Consider the following 19,468-nt stretch of genomic DNA (forward strand, 5'->3'; position numbering starts at 1 on the left):
GAAGTCAGAGTACAAAAATAATTTAACAACCTAACTGAGGAACTAAATGTAACCTTGCGCAATACCCTAGATGGAGTCGCACCCCTAAAAACAAAAAACGTTTGTCATAAGAAACTAGCTCCCTGGTATACAGAAAATATCCAAGCTCTGAAGCAAGCTTCCAGAAAATTGGAACAGAAATGGCGGCACACCAAACTGGAAGTCTTCCGACTAGCTTGGAGAGACAGTAACGTGTAGTGTCAAAGAGACTGTCGCAAAGCTAACTAAAAAAGCAGCATTCCCCAAGACAGGATGTCTTTAACTTCAGCAGTGATAAATTCATGAACTTCTTTGAGGAAAAGATCACAGAGGTTGTCTAAGGAGGGGGTCAGCCAAAGGACCAACTGATGGATTACAGACATCAATCACATCACAGGAGACAAGTCTGTTTGATCTTAGACAACCATATGAAGAGAAGGCGACCAGAACAGCTGGGCACCCTAAAGCTAAAGGAGATGAAAGACACATACAAAAGACACACAGAGTTAATTACAGAGATAAAGCAAGCTTATAGCATAGAGGAATGTATAGTATTTTTAGTATAGCTGAGCATGCTAAAAACAGAAGAGACACATAGTCTGCTGACCCTAGATAACACACAAACAGGAGAACGCATTAAGCTGAGTGAAGGGTCAAAGCAAGGGTCTTGTCACCATTAGGATCTAATGGAAAGCAGATGGGGGCGTTATTGGGCTGAACAAGCAGGAAGCATGGATTGGGATGTAACTTAATTTGCATATGGGAGGGACTTATATGGTAGGTGTATAACTCAGGGCGAGGGCTCTGAAAAAGGGTGTGTGTTTCGCGGACCGCTCCGGCTTATGATACTGTTGTATTAAAAGTCTATATTGATTTTCACAAAGTTCTTGGATGTGTCATTTTTGAACCGATTTGCCACCACAGACTTGGCGAGCTTTGCCAGGAGAGTCAGGGACTGAAAAACGTTCTTGGCTGGCAGCGGGATCTTTGGACGATCTGGGCAAACAAGGGTGGCCACCCAGCTAAGGTAAGACAACAGTGAAATGTTTGCGTAGATCGCTTCAGAGATCCTGCCTCAGCAAGAGGAGCGTCAAGTAGGTCTCTCTCTCTAAAATTTCCTAAAAATTATAGAAACGAAAGAACTTTTTGAAATTCAATGAATTTGCATGCATGTGTGTAAGCTTGGGAATTGTATAATGAATGTGCATGCATGTTTAGTGAGTGAGTAGGCGGGGGCTGTGAACGGTGTCAGGTGTGTTATTCGGCATGTTGGGCACAGGGCTGCAACTACCTGCTTATAAGGTCTGAATAAATTAAGTAATTATAGAAATCCTACGATACCGCTTCAAAATATTTAGCTGAAGGACTGTATGGGTAGGCTACTTTATTGATAAGTAGATAGGGAAATATTCATGGCTACCGCTTCAAGGAAAAGGTCTGTACGGATGAGTATTTAGTAAATAAATACACATGGCTACCGCTTTAAAATGAAGGACTGTACGGGTGAATATTTAAAACACAGAAAGAACGCTGGCCTGATTGTGCGACGTTCAACTGAAAAAGGAAATCCTGCGAATACAAAACGCTCCGTCTAGCTAAACGGGGGTTTATAAATCAGTAGGTCGCGCCACGATATTGCTCTAACGTAGAATAAAGATCAATACGGGGTGGATGAATAGGATATGAAGACAAGCTGATCCGATTAGACAGTAGTCTCGTCATGTCGTAAAAATCCTATAGGATAATACCAGTTTATGTAGAGGAAGTGTATTAAGCTAGGGGATAAACTATAGGTCGTTTTTAGGTAAAAACGAAGGGAATGCGTGAAAAATCCTATAGGATAATACCAGCTTATGTTGAGGAAGTGAATTAAGTTAGGTAATAAACTATTTCGTTTTTAGGTAAAAACGAAGGGATTGAATGAATGCTATAATATAATTCTTTGTGATGAATGAGCAGATTAGAAAGAAGAGGAAGAACAGGCTGTGTGTCTGTGACCAACTGGGAATGCACGGGCCTCTCTGACAGTTAACTAAGTGTAATTTGAGAAAGAGTGCGCATTTAACTCTCAATGCGAAGTAGGAAGAAATAACTTAAAAATATACAGATTAAAATATACTGGTTAAAATAAATCTAGGCGGTTAAGAATAAAGTGAGAAAAGTGCATGAAAATAGAAGTCTAGAATACATATTAAAAATATCACGAGCCCCGTAAACGAAATAGGAGGCTGCAATTTAAAAATAGCCTCAGGAATTAAACAGTAAAATAGGCTAAGAGAGAAAATAGCAAGCGGATAAATAGAGAGATAAGAAAGTGCATTACATTATAAATAAGCTGTATTAGAAGGAAAATTATATGAAATAGGATTTAATACACTGAATAAAGTTAAAGTAATAGTATAAGCAAAGATAAAAACACAGTGATATTTGAGGTGCTGTACTAGAATAAGACATGAAGGCTTCTGTAAAATTCAGTAATACAGTTGTAGACATTATAGAATAGGTTTTACTAGGGGTATTAAGTGATGTGACTAATAAATTATTATTTGAGAAAGTAGGGTAGATCTGCCTTGGGAAATAGTAAATAAAGTGTATAATGCGATGGGAGTGTTTAGGGAAAATAAATAGTATCATGGAAACAAACGGATTGTTTCTTCCTGGAATATAGGGATAGCGAAATGTAATAAAGCCATAGAGACGCTGAAAGACGCGAACGTTAATTCTGCCAATTCAATTTGAATATGAAGGAGCAAACCAGATAATGTAGGGTAACATTGCCCGGTAAACAGGAATGAATTGGAACAATCACATAAAACCATAACAAAAAGTTTAACTTACCAGCGTTTTAATGTTAATTAACATTCTATCATCAGAAATGCATTACGATGGGGGAAGGGTGGGGGAAAAATTTGTGTAAGATGACACTGGAATGCGGTAGCACCCTTTTCAAAAGAACAGCGGCTGATCGTTCTAAGGTAAGTATGAATGGAGTTTTCTCCAAGCGGTGTATAGTCTCTGATTGATCAAAAAGTGGTTCATAGAGAGTACAGTTTATATGTGATAAAATACGTACTAGATCACGTTTTACCTAACTTCTAGTAAGGTACCGATGTAATTTACAAATAGCCTCACTTGGAGTCGTTTTGTATTAAAATGGCGGTTACAATGGTGATTGAATGCGTGGAGGAAGTTGTTGTTAGCAGCGTCAAAATACGGAGAATAAACGTATATGAAGGATTGCAGAACGTGGTGAAGGTGGTTGGAAGAAGAGCAAATTGTAGTGTATGGGTGTTTTCAGTTTCTAAGGGTAGGATACAGATGGCCGAGCAGGGAGGAATTGTGCGTTCTGTGCATGGCTGGAGCTTCTGTCGCATGCTCGGGAAAAGTGAGGGAATTTTAGTATGTGTAATACTATTATTGGCTTGATGATTTAAAGGGTAATATTGTGAATGTTAACGACATGTACATTTCTTTTCCAGAAGAAAAGGGGTTACATTTTCAATGGTTTATTCAATTCAGTTTTAGACTGGGTATGCAGAAGGATGGAAGTGCTTTTGAAAGTGTGGTTAAGATGTTTCTAAAGAAAAGAGAGTGAAAACATTTGAATGGTGTCAAATGCCCTGAACCCTAATAATTTCCTGTGAAAACTGATCAACTTCACTAGAAATTGTTGGAACAGGTGGGATTGAATTATAAAATGATTGAGCAACACCATTCTATATTCAAAGTGTACCATCACTTTGTAATTCTATTTTGTCCTTGGGGAAAAAGATGAAGAGGTAATCTTGAATTGACTAGTTATTCAAATAGGTTTATTTTTATTAAACATGGGTTCATAGGAGAGATTATCAGTTCCCTGGGGTTATGGTCTTTGGGTAAATACAAAATGTGCATTGTTCATTCTACATATAAAATGGAAATATATGTAAACAAGGGATAACAGTTACTCCAAATAGGTTATTGGAGCGGGAGTTTCTGCAAGGGTTATGTTGATAACTACATAATCTGTAGCTCATCTGAGAGATTGCCAGTAGAATAAGGGAGTTATCATGGAAATGTAATGTCAGAATGCATTAGTCTCTCCCAAGCATTATCATCACACCAAGTGTGTGTGAAACTCAAACCCACCCTACTGGCTGAATAGTGTGGGACAACTGTGTCTGATGACCTGTGAACTGTCTCTGGAGTGCTATGTACTGGGAGAAGAAAGACTAAAGGGGATAATGACCTTTTGTTACCAGGCTGCTCATGACAGAAAAACAGAGGCAAAAGGGCGCATGATAAAATAGATGTTACTGGTACTAAAAGTTTTTAGTATAAAGTTAATATTAAAGGGATGATGTATTATATAGGTAAAATTTGAGTTAAAGTAAACACTAAGGACTGTTATCCTGAATATTGGATTGGATAATTTATAAACAACACTTAGTTATGTTTTGAATATGGGAAAACTCTGTAAACTAATCCTGAGACAGGTTGGTTGACAGAACTTGCAGAATATTAAATTAAAGGTTTTTGTTTCTTTTATTTTACAATATCATTGTAATTGGAGTGATACATTGGAATGACATAAGTAATTGAATAAAAAGTATAGTCTGTTGTGTGATAACACCCAAGGATGAAGGAGACATTACAAATAGTGGTAATTTATTGCAAATATGCAGTTATTATAATTTACTTTACTATTTTTCTAGTTTGGTCAATTTATTTTTGTTTTGAGGAAAATAAGAGTATTTTTCTGAGAGGAGACTGATATAAATTGACTGTGTTATGGTAACAAAGGGGGGGTGTTATTTCTAGAAACAATGTATATTAATAGACAAGATAATTCACAGAAAAGGAAGGACAGTTGGTCTTGTAAGGGTATAGGGACAATTCTAAAAATAAATAGAACATTACACACACCTCGATTATGGTAAAAGTAATAAGTAGGGGCATTTTGAAGAAGCTTAGGACTTAGTTTTGTTAGGATTGGATATTCTTTCAACTAGAAAACATGCAATTCTTACAGCAGTTGCTGTAGGGACCATAATTTGGCTATCATTATGAATATTTTTGTGACAAGAGGCCAGGTATTTGAGACAGACTGTTTACATAACAGAATGTTTACATAGGGCCGTTATTTAAGAAAGTCTGTTGTCAGGAAATAACCCAAAGTGTTAGTAATATGTTCCCAGGAAAAGAGCACATAAGACGCCAGATGGAAGGGCATGGGCTGAATTCTGGAGACTGAGTGTACATCAAGATACACTGGGCTGGGGATATACTTCTTACAGTACCTGCAGTGGTAAAGATCGTCATGTCTCTCTTTGATGGGTGCATAAGTTTCACAAGAAGTAAGGTCCAGCTGAATACTGGGAGAGCTTGAAAACACCATGACAGAGGACGTGAAACAAAACAAAAGAGAGAGAGAGAGAGAGAGAGACTAGATTCTACTGTAGACATACTGGGTTGAGTTTGGGGGTTATTTGTTTTATTTGATAATGTATCATATGAATAAGGATAGATATTAGGGTAGTTGTACCTAAACCACATGTTGAAGGCTCGATGTGGAAGCCCATTCAGTGTTGAATTACTTCAAGAAGAAATAATGTTGATTAAGGTTATGCACATGCTTATCAGTTGATATAGAGCAATTGGGGAACTAAGTAAAAAATGACATGGGAACACCTCTCAGAACCTGTGGCCGAAAGGGGAAGACTGGATAAAAGCATGAGGAAGCTAATTAGGGCCTCCATTTTTGTAGAGTCCAGCAGAAACACATCCTGAAAGCATAGAGTCGGGTGAAGAGAGAGTGGGAATTGTCATGGTCTTAGATTTCAGTATTTATGAATACAGTCAAGCATAACACATAACATTGTCAATACTGTTATGTTGTGTCTTTTGTTTTCCAAGTCTTTTGTTTAGGAAACCAGATGGAGAAGGGTTCTCCAGCTTCAGCTGGAATGTCAGTTTGTGTGATGAGTGATGGAAGTAAGAGAATGTATGGTGTAATCGTAGAACAGAGGCCATAAGTCTTTAAGTATGAATGCCCCACAGAAAGAAGGCAGAAACCTGAACCAGGACGAGAGGTTCCACATCTGATGATCCAAGGAGACCAGAAGGACCTCTCCCAGTGATACCAGGAGACGGTCGAGTGTTCGGAAGGAAGTGGGATCAGCCGAGGAGGGAAGGACCCTACGAGGTGGCAACGGCCACAAACACGGCCGTCCAAGTGAAAGGAAGCAAGACGTGGTATCATCTAAACCACTGCACCCGAATCCCGACGGAGAGAAGGACTCAAGAAAATGGCAGACCAAATACAAAGAGTGCATCAGCTAACACACTCCGAAGAAGCACAAGGGGAAAAGAGCCTGAAAAGAAAAGAGACAAACGACCAAAGTTTCCTCCAGTATGGCCAGAAAGCCCAGAAGTGGGAGGGGGTAACATGTCTGCCACTCCTGATGATATACCTGTTGGGGCAGGCCTCTTTGACAGAAGCCCTCTACAGAGGGGCTCCGAGTTATTGCCTAATGAATGGGAACATCTCTTCCCTGAAATGGACACCTTCCAAATGGAAGCCCAGTCCGGCCTGAGGAGGGAGCTTCAGGGGAGGAAAGAAGGAGAGACCCCACTAACGAGAAGGAAAAGTCGAGTGAGCTGAAGAAAATGGCAATTTCCCCAAAAATTTACTTTTCAGCTCTTGAATTGTCTCCATAATGAACAATTGAAGTTAGAACAACAGAAGAACAATGACATAGACATAACAGAAGTAACAGTGAACACTAGTATAACAACAACAGACTCACGCACAATCAAGATGTAGGGTGGAAACAGGAAGAGAAGAGAGGGACCAGTCAAACAATCTAAAAAGACTGACAAGGTTAGAATCTTTGTTCCACCTCAACATATAACTGAAACAGGAAAACAGAAGACAAAAGGATCAAACCCTTACCGGAGATTGCATTCGTGGATGGACATATCATCAAAAGAAGAGAGAAGTCATTTGGGACTCAAAAGGATGTGACCTGACGTTAACCAAAGAAGTGGACGAGTGGGTGCTCACCATGAATCAGATTGAACCAGTTGAAGGTGAAATATTAATAGTTGGAAATAATGAGAACAAGATTGACTGAAGGGAGTAGTTCCTCACTCATTCAGAATTGGTCTTACGCCAATACTTAAACAGGAAGAGCCTGTGGTAGCTAGAAAGCATCAGAACCAGGAGGGTTCTTTGTTGACATTTGGAGGGAAAAAAATGTTCAAACTCTAATGACCCACCTCATGACAAGAACATTGCCAAGATGACAGATATAGATGTATCAGATTCAGAATCGTTCAAGGACACCACACAGGAAGAAGAGGTGAAAAATGAATGGTACAAATGGGCTAGGTATACAGCAAACAAGCACAGAATGGACAATTGTATATTGTGTAGTAAATCACCTTTGTCGGATCTCATGATAGTTCCTGAACCAGCATCATTTAAAGACTGTGCAAATTGGAAAAATTATCATTGTACCAACAGAAAGTATTCTATTCCCTTGTGTGACATAGAATGTAGGATTGCCCAAGGGAGCACTAGAGGAAGGACTGTGTTGAACAACACTGGGTTGGGTGACAAGGATTGTGCTGTCTATAACATTTGAACTGAATGAAATGGACCTTTGTTAGATGGAAACACTGTGATTAAAGGTAAATGTGAATGTTTTTACAGCCATAACACCGAAGGTATTTATGTAGGAAACACCACTGTGGAATGTGATACTATTTGGGTACTAGAGACTGCAGGAGTTGGTGAGGAATAGAAAAGGGTTGTGTGGTAAAATAACTCAGGTTGCGCCACCTCTTATTATGCTAAACAATCAAGACAGGGGTATTGCGGATAGTTTCTGGATGTGTGGAAATAACAAACTGTTGAATGTACTGCCAGATGGGTGGACGGGTCTTTGTACCTTAGTTAGAGCAATTCAACAGGTTACCATTATTGAATCACCCCATGATGACTGTGTTAACTATAGAGTTAAGAGGGCGTATGAGAAAGACACTGAGGTATACCTTGATGTAATTGGACAGCCTAGAGGGGTACCTCAGGAGTTCAAGGCAAGAGATGAAGTTAAATCTGTATTTGAATCTATATTTTTGTGGATAACACCAAATAAGAACTTAGAGTGGATTAATTATATATACTATAACCAACAGAGATTCATTAACTATACTGACTCGGCTCTAACGGCGTTGGGGGAACAGGTACAGGATACCAGTAAAATGTCTTGGCAAAATAGACAGGCTCTCAATTGGCTTTTGGCAGAGAAGGGTGGAGTTTGTTATGTTCGGGGATGATTGTTGCACCTTTATTCCCAATAACACTGCGCCTAATGGATTCTTTGCAATCACTATGGCTAAACTTAAAGGGTTAAGAGAAGAGGTTAAGGAAAATGCTGGGGTGGACTCTCATGTTTGGGATTGGTTGGACTTAGCATTGGGGAAATGGGGAGCCATGTTTGCTAGGATGGCCTTTATGCTGGGAGGGGGTTATTGGCTCTGGGTATTGTATTTTGTTGTGTTTTACCCTGGGTGAAATCACTTGTGATCCAGACAACGATTAAACAGATGTTTGTAAGTAGAGCTGACACTCCGGTGATAGTTGATCCTGTGCCGGGTAGGCCAGGCCACTATACTGATGGAAATGGACAGTTATGCAATGTGGTTGGTGGACCCCTTGACTGCTCTTTTGGTAATCCAAACTGCCTGTATGGAGTGGTCTCTGGAGGTGGTTACAACTTGCCAGGGTTTTCATAAGGATGGTTTACATGTATATGCTGACATTCCAAATTCATAGGACAGTCAACTGATACATATCCACAAAAAGGGTATTTTTCATAGTAAATACAGGGGTACTATGTATGGTTTTAATATTTATATTTTGCTTGTGGTCTTGTGTTTTAGTATGTTTTGTTGAATGTTTTTGATAGGTATATCAATGACTATTTCTTTTAATTAGAAGTTGGTTTTGCCTTCTAAATATTAGGTTAATTTCAAAACATGAAGGTAACAGTGGGATATCCCGGTTACAAGTGTCTATGGACCATGTCCTTAATCTTTTAAGAGAGGTTGGTATCCTGTTTGTTCGAGAGGTGTCTGAGAGGGAGGATCGTGTTGATAGCTTAAATTTAAAATGATGTGTCACTTTTATTTTGAAATATTTTTTCTTTTTCACATAAACTAAGATAGCCTTGCCTGAGGTTATGTACTTATGTGCTCATGCTACAACAAAATGTAATGTATTATTTTTTGTTGTTTCTATACATAACTGGATCTTTTACTCTTATGAAATACTAGAGATGTTTGGTTCAGTTGGTATTATATGTGTTACTCTGTTTTTATGTTTTATTGTCTATCACAGGTATTCTCATTCACCGTCCTAGGGTTATATTTGAATTATTATGGGGCTATTTAGCCCCAGAGGGGGGTTATGTGGGAGAAATTGGTTATGTGGGAGAGATTATATTCATGATTATAGTAACACAAGAGAGATACACTTATGGGTTCATTTCCTGTTCTGGTAAAATACATTGTCTATTGTATAGGACAGGAAGCCAGAGTGGGGCCATGGGAGAGGGCAACACATAGACGCCTAGGGCAGCTGGACATACAAAGGTCAGAGGTTGTCTAAGGAGGGGGTCAGCCAAAGGACCAACTGATGGATTACAGACATCAATCACATCACAGGAGACAAGTCTGTTTGATCTTAGACAACCATATGAAGAGAAGGCGACCAGAACAGCTGGGCACCCTAAAGCTAAAGGAGATGAAAGACACATACAAAAGACACACAGAGTTAATTACAGAGATAAAGCAAGCCTATAGCATAGAGAAATGTATAGTATTTTTAGTATAGCTGAGCATGCTAAAAACAGAAGAGACACATAGTCTGCTGACCCTAGATAACACACAAACAGGAGAATGCATTAAGCTGAGTGAAGGGTCAAAGCAAGGGTCTTGTCACCATTAGGATCTAATGGAAAGCAGATGGGGGCGTTATTGGGCTGAACAAGCAGGAAGCATGGATTGGGATGTAACTTAATTTGCATATGGGAGGGACTTATATGGTAGGTGTATAACTCAGGGCGAGGGCTCTGAAAAAGGGTGTGTGTTTCGCGGACCGCTCCGGCTTATGATACTGTTGTATTAAAAGTCTATATTGATTTTCACAAAGTCGGAAAGATATCAGTTTGTCTCTGTGGATGGTTTGTCCTCTGACAAATCAACTGGACATTTCGGTGTTCCTCAAGGTTCCGTTTTAGTTACCACAATTGTTTTCACACCTCATTGATGTCATTCGGAAACATAATGTAAACTTTCAATGCAATGCGGAAGACACAAATCTGTACATTTCTATGAAACATGGTGAAGCCCCAAGGTTGTCATCGCTGGAAGCCTGTGTTTCAGACATAAGGAAGTGGATGGCTGCAAATGTTCTACTTTTAAACTCTGATCAAACAGAGATGCTTGTTCTAGGTCCCAAGAAACAAAGAGATCTTCTGCTGAATCTGACAATTAATTTTGATGGTTGTACAGTCGTCTCAAATAAAACTGAATGACCTTGGCATTACTCTGGACCCTGAGCTCTCTTTTGATAAACATATCAAGACTGTTTCAAGGACAGCTTTTTTCCATCTACGTAACATTGCATTACACTTCCTGTCCAAAAATTAGGCAGATTTTTTTTGTCACTTTTTGTCTACCTTCGAGTTACCCGGATAAGGCACTAAATAAACTTCAGTTAGTGATAAACACGGCTGCTAGAATCTTGACTAGAACGAAAAAAATTTATCATATTACTCCAGTGCTAGCCTCTCTAAAGTGGCTTCCTGTTAAGGCAAGGGCTGATTAAGGTTTTACTGATAACCTACAAAACATTACATGGGCTTGCTCCTACCCATCTTTCCGATGTGGTCCTGCCGTACATACCTACACGTACGCTACGGTCACGAGACGCAGGCCTCCTAACTGTCCCTAGAATTTCTAAGCAAACAGCTGGAAGCAGGGCTTTCTCCTATAGAGCTCCATTTTTATGGAATGGTCTGCCTACCCATGTGAGAGATGCAGACTCGGTCTCAACCTTTAAGTCTTTATTGAAGAGTTATCTCTTTAGTAGGTCATATGATTGAGTGTAGTCTGGCACAGGAGTGTGAAGGTGAACGGTAAGGCACTGGAGCAACGAACCGCCCTTGCTGTCTCTGCCGGGCCAGTTCCCCTCTCTCCACTGGGATTCTCTGCCTCTAACCCTATTACAGGGGCTGAGTCACTGGCTTACTGGTGCTCTTCCATGCCGTCACTAGGAGGGGTGCGTCACTTGAGTGGGTTGAGTCACTGACATGATCTTCCTGTCTGGGTTGGCGCCCCCCTTGGGTTGTGCTGTGGCAGAGATCTTTGCGGGCTTTACTCGGCCTTGCCTCAGGATGGTACATTGGTGGTTGAAGATATCCCTCTAGTGGTGTGAGGGCTGTGCTTTGGCAAAGTGGGTGGGGTTATATCCTGCCTGGTTGGCCCTTTCCGTGGGTATCGTCAGACGGTGCCACAGTGTCTCCCGACCCCTCCTGTCTCAGTCTCCAGTGATTTATAGTGCGATTAATGTATTGTTTAGTGTTGTGTTGTGTAATGGCTTGCTGGCATGTATCTAAAAAAAAATGGGGAGTTTGCCCCACATGATTTACATGCTAAAATCGCCACTGATGTGCAGTGAAACATGACAGTTCGTGGCTGTTTCTCAGGAACCTACCAATAACAGGGGAGGTTAGAATTTTATATCATACCCCCAAGACATGCTAACCTCTCACCATTACCAATAACAGGGTAGGTTAGCATTTTATATCATACCCCCAAGACATGCTAACCTCTCACCATTACCAATAACAGGGGAGGTTAGAATTTTATATCATACCCCCAAGACATGCTAACCTCTCACCATTACCAATAACAGGGGAGGTTAGAATTTTATATCATACCCCCAAGACATGCTAACCTCTCACCATTACCAATAACAGGGGAGGTTAGCATTTTATATCATACCCCCAAGACATGCTAACCTCTCACCATTACCAATAACAGGGTAGGTTAGCATTTTATATCATACCCCCAAGACATGTTAACCTCTCACCGTTACCAATAACAGGGGAGGTTAGAATTTACCTGAAGACCAAGACATAGCAGTTATCACCTATATCATACCCCAAGACATGCTAACCTCTCACCATTACAATCAGGGAGGTTAGCATTTTATATCCCCAAGACATGCTAACCTCTCACCATTACCAATAACAGGGAGGTTAGCATTTTATATCATACCCCCAAGACATGCTAACCTCTCACCATTACCAATAACAGGGTAACCTCTCACCAGGTTAGCATTTTATATCATACCCCCAAGACATGCTAACCTCTCACCATTACAATAACAGGGGAGGTTAGCATTTTATATCATATGCTAACCTCTCACCCAGGGGAAGACATGCTAACCTCTCACCATTACAATAACAGGGGAGGTTAGCATTTTATATCATACCCCCAAGACATGCTAACCTCTCACCGTTACCAATAACAGGGGAGGTTAGCAGTTTATATCATACCCCCAAGACATGCTAACCTCTCACCATTACAATAACAGGGGAGGTTAGCAGTTTATATCATACCCCCAAGACATACTAACCTCTCACCATTACAATAACAGGGGAGGTTAGCATTTCCCTTTCACACTCTTCATGATTAATTAATTCATGATTATCCATAAATATGGTTGAATCCACGTTAATGAAGCAGTGTTTAGAAACACATTCTAATTACGATAAACATGACTTCAAAATAACACACTACATTATTTACATTTCTATTGGGCAAAATAATCTTAAAAACACAACCAAAACAAACTGCAAATGCATCCAACAGCAATTTTTTCAACGGTTCACCCGATTTGGATGAAATCACAAAGTACTGGAATACAGAGCCAAAACAACAAAACATGTCACTGTCCAAATACCTTTGGACCTCACTATATTTGTCTATTTGTTTATTAACCATATATGACCACTATGTTTGTTGTAGGACCATGTCTGAGGTATTGACCATGTGTGGAGTTTTGCCTGTATTTGACCTGTGTCTCTCTCTCTGTCAGGTGGAGGTGTTGTAGATCGTAGAGATGGGTATCTCAGGCTGCAAGTCTAAACAAGAGCAGGAGGTGAGGCACAAGAGAGGGAAGGAGCACATCCCGGCCTCCATTAGGGTTAAGGATGCAGCCGTGGCCACCCTCTCCTGGTGAGATTCTAAAACCAGTGCACCAAACACCTGGGTTGTGTTCATTAGGCATAAAAATGAAGGAAAATGGTTGATTCAGGGTGTATCTGCCCAGACTTGTCCATTAACAAATATATTTTTGTTTTCTGTTTCAAAACACTTTGCTACGGTGTACCTTGATGAACATGACCATTGTATTTTTCCCCAAAATTGCACATGTCCAATAATAACTAAATAAATACTGTTAATTGCTCCTGTCTGGGTAGCCACTTTATAACCAACCTCCTCTCGCTCTCGTTGGTTTTGTTGTTGTTGTCACGGTATCATCCAGGTCCTGGGGGCCTTCCCCTCCCCCAGTGGCCCAGCCTCCACCTGCAGCCTGCTGAACGAGGATACTCTGATATGCTACGCCCGCCTCAAAGCCACGGGACCTAGAAACCTCCGCTACTTTGTCCTGGACAACTCAGTCATCCTGGCCATGCTGGAGCAACCGTTGGGCAATGAGCAGAGTGAGTAGGACTGAGCAGAACTGACAAAACCAGACCTCCCTTTTTAAAAAGAGCTGGGCTTTCACTTTATTTGGATAAACTGACTTTATTTGGATAGACTGCAGCTACTGTACATTCCTCTTATAGCGATCACATCTGTGCAGGACAATTTATTCACTATAAGCACTATAACCACCTACTATAACCACATTCACTACAAGCATAGTGCACTGCATTGATTTTGACATGTAACAACTAGGTTTATTAACTATTGTCAGTTGTATAAGTAGTTGCATGTTGCTGTTGTTTTTGTCGTATTGTCGTGTCTGTTGGTTGATGCTTGTGTTGCTTTTTTTACTCAAAATCAAGCTTGTTTTGCTAAGTTTCTCAATCATGACACTCACCTTGTACAATGAACAGCAAAATAAGTCAGATACATAAATGCAAATAGGACACTGGCTTATGAAAGTGAGTAGGCATCTCAATGGCAGATGGCTAGTCAGGCACCCATTTTGTCTCAAGCACTGGGAACCCTGGTGTAACCGCTTCTCCGCTCTCTGGCAGACCCCGCCCGTCAGTGGCTTTCCTGATCCGGGGCGTGACCGGCCGACACACCTGGACCATGCAGCTCTTCCACCAGCCCAGAGGAGCACGGGCCAACCAGAGGGGGAGACCAGTTAGTTGGCCCACTGGTCCACCTTAGTCTGTCTGTGAGGCACACAGAGTATAACCTTTCACACTACCTTAATAACCCGAACCTTACTGTTCTGGCTCTGATATTGTCATAGTACAATTTAGCGTGGCTTTGCTTAGCTCAGCTCAGTAGTGTGGAAAGGGTATGAGAGCTTTGCTTCCATACAAAAGTTACCAATTTCCCTATTACCAATAGGAAAATGTTAGAAATGAAATGGCTAGCAAACTACAATAACAAGCGATTATTTGCATCTTCAAATGATTTATTTTGTGGTAGCTGTTTACACCAACTAGTATTTCTCAAATCTCTGCTGATTCCATACTCTACTCTTATAGTAATACACAACTGTTATACCCAGTATTATATAATAATAATAATAATAATAATAATAATAAATACTAATTGAACATCCTCTCCTCTCCTACAGCAGGTGTTTGTCCCAGAGGGCAGCCCAGTGTCCAAGGATAACGTGGGGATCCGCTACAACATCAAGCAGAGGCCCTTCCCAGAGGTGGTGGACAAGATCCCCCTGGTCAAAGCTGACGTCTGCATTCCAGACCTGGACGACATAGTCAACAAGGAGGTGTGAGCGACAATGTTGACCCCACCATGACCCCAATAGACTCTTGATTATCCTAGTCTTCTCATATCCTCTCTTACATGACTAATGATATGAAAGTACCTTGATAACATGTTCATCTTATTTCTCTCACCTATCCAGTTTTTTCTACTATCCATGATCATAAAGGAAAGAATGCAGGGACAGGAGGGTCAAAGTAGTTTATCATATTGGAACGCAGCTCTTATCACTGTCCAAATTGAATGTAAACTTATTCTAAAGTGAATGACTTTTGGACAAAACCCTAGATGTGGAGAATAAAGAGAGTAAAATGATAATGTTACCCACGCTTATGGAGACAGACCAGCTACTATAGTACATTCTTATTGATGTGGAATCAAGTGTCGTCTATGAACTGGCAGGATGAAGTGTGTGTGCCATGCATACTGAAATATAATCACCCACGCGGGAGTTGTCCCATCCTTTCGGAGACAGACAGGTCAAAGGTCAACCAGATCTGGCACCTCCATGTCTCTTTTGTTTTTTTGTCAAACTTTTTATTGCAGCTTTGTCTTTGTTCATTTTATAGTTTTTATTTTCCTATACTGTGTCTTGTCTTTCTGTTAGTTGTTATAAAAACCACGTGCAACCTACAGTACATTACATATTGAGATAAACGTTTCCTTTGTTATTCTTTTTGTCCACAGTTGTCTCATTCACTTGTAGCTGAGATTTAAAAAATAAATAAATTCGGACTCCATGGAGTAAACTCACATTGTTACGTTTCTTCCTCACTATCTAACTGAGGGCTGTTTTATATCAAAGCCGGGGCACTGTGTTTCGCTTCAGATACTGAATTTGATTAGACTAACATTAGAGCCCGAACGATAAACCAGTTGACCAATATTATCTGCCGAATATTAGCCTTCACCGAAATATTTGTATCGGTCTTTAATCCACTGATAAAGCGCTGATCTTATAAACATAGAATGAACCAATACATCTGCTCCTTTGCGGACATTTTTTTTTTCAATGGTTCCCTGAAGAGGGTGCTCTACACCCTGCTCATTGAACATCATTCATCCCTAAGTCACAATGTGAGAGAAAGTAGGCAACAGTGTATTTTAAATAAGTAAAAAATCTAAAGTACACTTCACCAAGCGAGCAGGCCTGACCTCATCACATTCTCACTTAGTTAGCGTTACCTGGCTATCTAGCCAGCAAGGTAGTTTGACTAGCTAGCTAGCAATCTGTGCTACTAATGTACAAACACTGGACTGGCGCCAAAGTGAATACTCATCCTGATTAAAATAGTTACTGCCTGGGCCTGTTATGTTAGTGGGCTTATTTAGTTTGTTTTCCAAAATATACAATCTGCAAAATGAAGACAGTTGGTGCAGATCTATCATTCAGGCCATATGCTTGCATTCATGATGAGATAAGATTGTTAGCTAGCTAGCTAAATTAGAATGTGTGTGACTAAAGCCAGTGCGGCAAGTTCATGCATTCCTGCATTAATGTTTTCATTCATCAGCGCGTGCCATTTGCAGTTGAAAGATATTCAATACAAAATGTATTGGCTATAAAAGTTTAATTTACATTATAGGTTCAGTAAGAAAATATTGTTGTAATGAGCACCTAGCGTGTGCTTGTCGTAACAAGCTCTCATTGCTAGGTTGTCATAAAGTGATTCTACCCATTACCTTTGTTGTAATGTACTGTAGTGAATCTACTCAATACAAATGCTGCCATTTAGTGGTGACATTATGACCTGCATGTTACTGCATTTCACTGCATAGGTTGTGAACAGTGCAGTTTCAGAATTACTTTGAGACCAAGTTTAAATTATTCAGCCCTTCTTGTTTATTAGTGTGCTTGTGGTGCTTCAGCACAAACACTTCTGCATTCTTATCCACGGCCATGGATGCAAATATTTTAAGTTGTACCTAAGAAGATAAACTGAACAAGTGTTTTGTATTTACTTTCGTATAGAGAATATAGTTGCTTCATGTAAACCACAAATTAAATGTTCTTCAATAATATTAATTTAATATTTAGTTAAGAAGTCATCATTTAGAGTATCTGTTAATCATTTGGAGTACAATTTATGTAAAAAAATACATGTTTTTCAATCCACCTCTAAAAAACAATATCAGTTTCAGACCCAAAAATCCCATATCGGTTGGGCTCTAACATTTGTAAATAAAATGTAAAAAATGTATTTTACCCCCTTTTTCGTGAAATCCAATTGCAATCCAATTACAATCTTGTCTAATCGCTGCAACTCCCCAACGGGCTTGGGAGAGGTCGAGTCATGCGTCCTCCGAAACATGACCGGCCAAAACTCGCTTCCTAACACTCGCCCGCTTTACCCGGAAGCCTGCCACGCCAATGTGTCGGAGGAAACACCGTTCAACTGACAATCGACCGTAAGTCACAAGGACTCGCTAGAGCGCGACGAGTCAAGTAAAAAAAAAACGGCCAACCCCTCCCCTAACCTGGACGACGCTGGGCCAATTGTGCGCAGCCCTATGGGACTCCCGGTCACGGACGGTTGTTACACAGCCTGGAATTGAACCCGGGTCTGTAGTGACACCTCAAGCTCTACGATGCAGGGCCTTATACCGCTGCAACACTCGGGAACCCCACATTGGTCTATTCTTGATTGCAGCTCTGAATTTGTTTACAGGTATGGTTATGGCAGAACTTGGTTTACTTACATTGTTTAAGATTATAGGGTGGGTACAGTCACGGGTACATACACTAATATGTACAAACACTACAACATGAGGTGTGTATGACTGTGTGTGAATCCTTACAGTTGCCCCTGCTCACACATACTTTACCTTTTCCATCCTCTCAGCTGGAGATGCAGCATGTTAGGCTGCGAAGCATTATGAGCCAGCAGATGGAGTATGAGTGTTCCCTGGAGCATCACAGCAAGGACATCTGGAGTTCTAAGTCCTTCCCGGACCCACTGACCGACTACAGCCCCCTCTGCCTGCCCATGAGTTTCAGGCGGCACTCATCTTCCTCTCTCACTTCGGCTTCCTGTCTTTGGAGACACTAAAGGTAGGAAAATGTAGTTTATGGCCAATGTATAGTAGTTATTTATTTTTTTATACAAAAAAACACCAACCCACCAACCTTAGCTTTATATCTGAAAGGTATTGCCGTCAAAAAAGCCACTACTTCTATTTCTGCCAACTGACCTAGGCATGAATGCGGTAATGTTTAAAAGTCCTCCCAACCCCTCAGTATAAACATCGCCTCTCATCTTACAGTCTTCGGCATGCATTAAATCATGAACATTCTATTGTTGTTGTCCGACATTAAACTTGTCCTTTTCCTCATGTAAAACTATAAACAAACAAATGTCAGTCTGCATTAAATCTCAGCAGTCTGGTCCAAATAGCAACGTTACCTGCTCTCTATTTTGCTTTTTTTTGCATCAAAAAACCCATCTGCTTACAAATGCATTTAGGATATGTCAATCTCACAAGACAGGCAACTAAAAACAACTTTCTAGACAATGTTTTAGTCTGTTGCTAGCTTTTTAGCTGGCTAACCAGCACATATCTGACAAAGTTTTGAGTTTTACTATAGCCAACTTTTTATTCTCCATAACAGGTGTAACGTCGGGATAGTGATGGGTGTGGAGTCAGACGCAGAGAGCAGAAGGTAGACAGGGAAAAAAGCTTTAATGTCCTCAATCATAGTAACAGGGACAAACATGGGTGAAGCCCAAAACACGCAACAAAACCCAAACCCACTGCAAGCAGACAAAACCCAAACCCACTGTTACCAAGATACCAGACAAGACTGTTACCAAGATACCAGACAAAACCCAAACCCACTGTTACCAAAACCCAAACCCACTGTTACCAAGATACCAGACAGCGTTAAAACCCAAACCCACTGTTACCAAGATACCAGACAGCGAAAACCCAAACCCACTGTTACCAAGATACCCAGACAAACCCACTGCGAAAACCCAAACCCACTGTTACCAAGATACCAGACAGCGAAAACCCAAACCCACTGTTACCAAGATACCGGACAGCGAAAACCCAAACCCACTGTTACCAAGATACCGGACAGCGAAAACCCAAACCCACTGTTACCAAGATACCAGACAGCGAAAACCCAAACCCACTGTTACCAAGATACCGGACAGCGAAAACCCAAACCCACTGTTACCAAGATACCGGACAGCGAAAACCCAAACCCACTGTTACCAAGATACCAGACAGCGAAAACCCAAACCCACTGTTACCAAAATACCGGACAGCGCAAACCCAAACCCACTGTTACCAAAATACCGGACAGCGAAAACCCAAACCCACTGTTACCAAGATACCGGACAGCGAAAACCCAAACCCACTGTTACCAAGATACCGGACAGCGAAAACCCAAAATACCAAGATACCGGACAGC

At 40.7% G+C, this 19,468-nt stretch overlaps 2 long non-coding RNA genes across 2 annotated transcripts; both read left to right on the top strand.

Moving 5' to 3' along the window:
• The first annotated feature begins 351 nt into the window (after nt 1–351).
• LOC121840430 lies at nt 352–10,215 on the top strand. The gene is made up of 2 exons (XR_006079617.1): nt 352–5,305; nt 5,914–10,215. It is a non-coding gene; the product is annotated as an uncharacterized LOC121840430 (long non-coding RNA).
• Nucleotides 10,216–13,596: 3,381 nt separating this feature from the next.
• LOC112221376 lies at nt 13,597–15,918 on the top strand. Its single transcript, XR_002949014.2, has 3 exons — nt 13,597–13,799; nt 14,343–14,488; nt 14,900–15,918. It is a non-coding gene; the product is annotated as an uncharacterized LOC112221376 (long non-coding RNA).
• Nucleotides 15,919–19,468: the final 3,550 nt, after the last annotated feature.

Source organism: Oncorhynchus tshawytscha, linkage group LG22 (assembly GCF_018296145.1).
Source record: "Oncorhynchus tshawytscha isolate Ot180627B linkage group LG22, Otsh_v2.0, whole genome shotgun sequence".
In the NCBI taxonomy this organism is placed as follows: domain Eukaryota; kingdom Metazoa; phylum Chordata; class Actinopteri; order Salmoniformes; family Salmonidae; genus Oncorhynchus; species Oncorhynchus tshawytscha.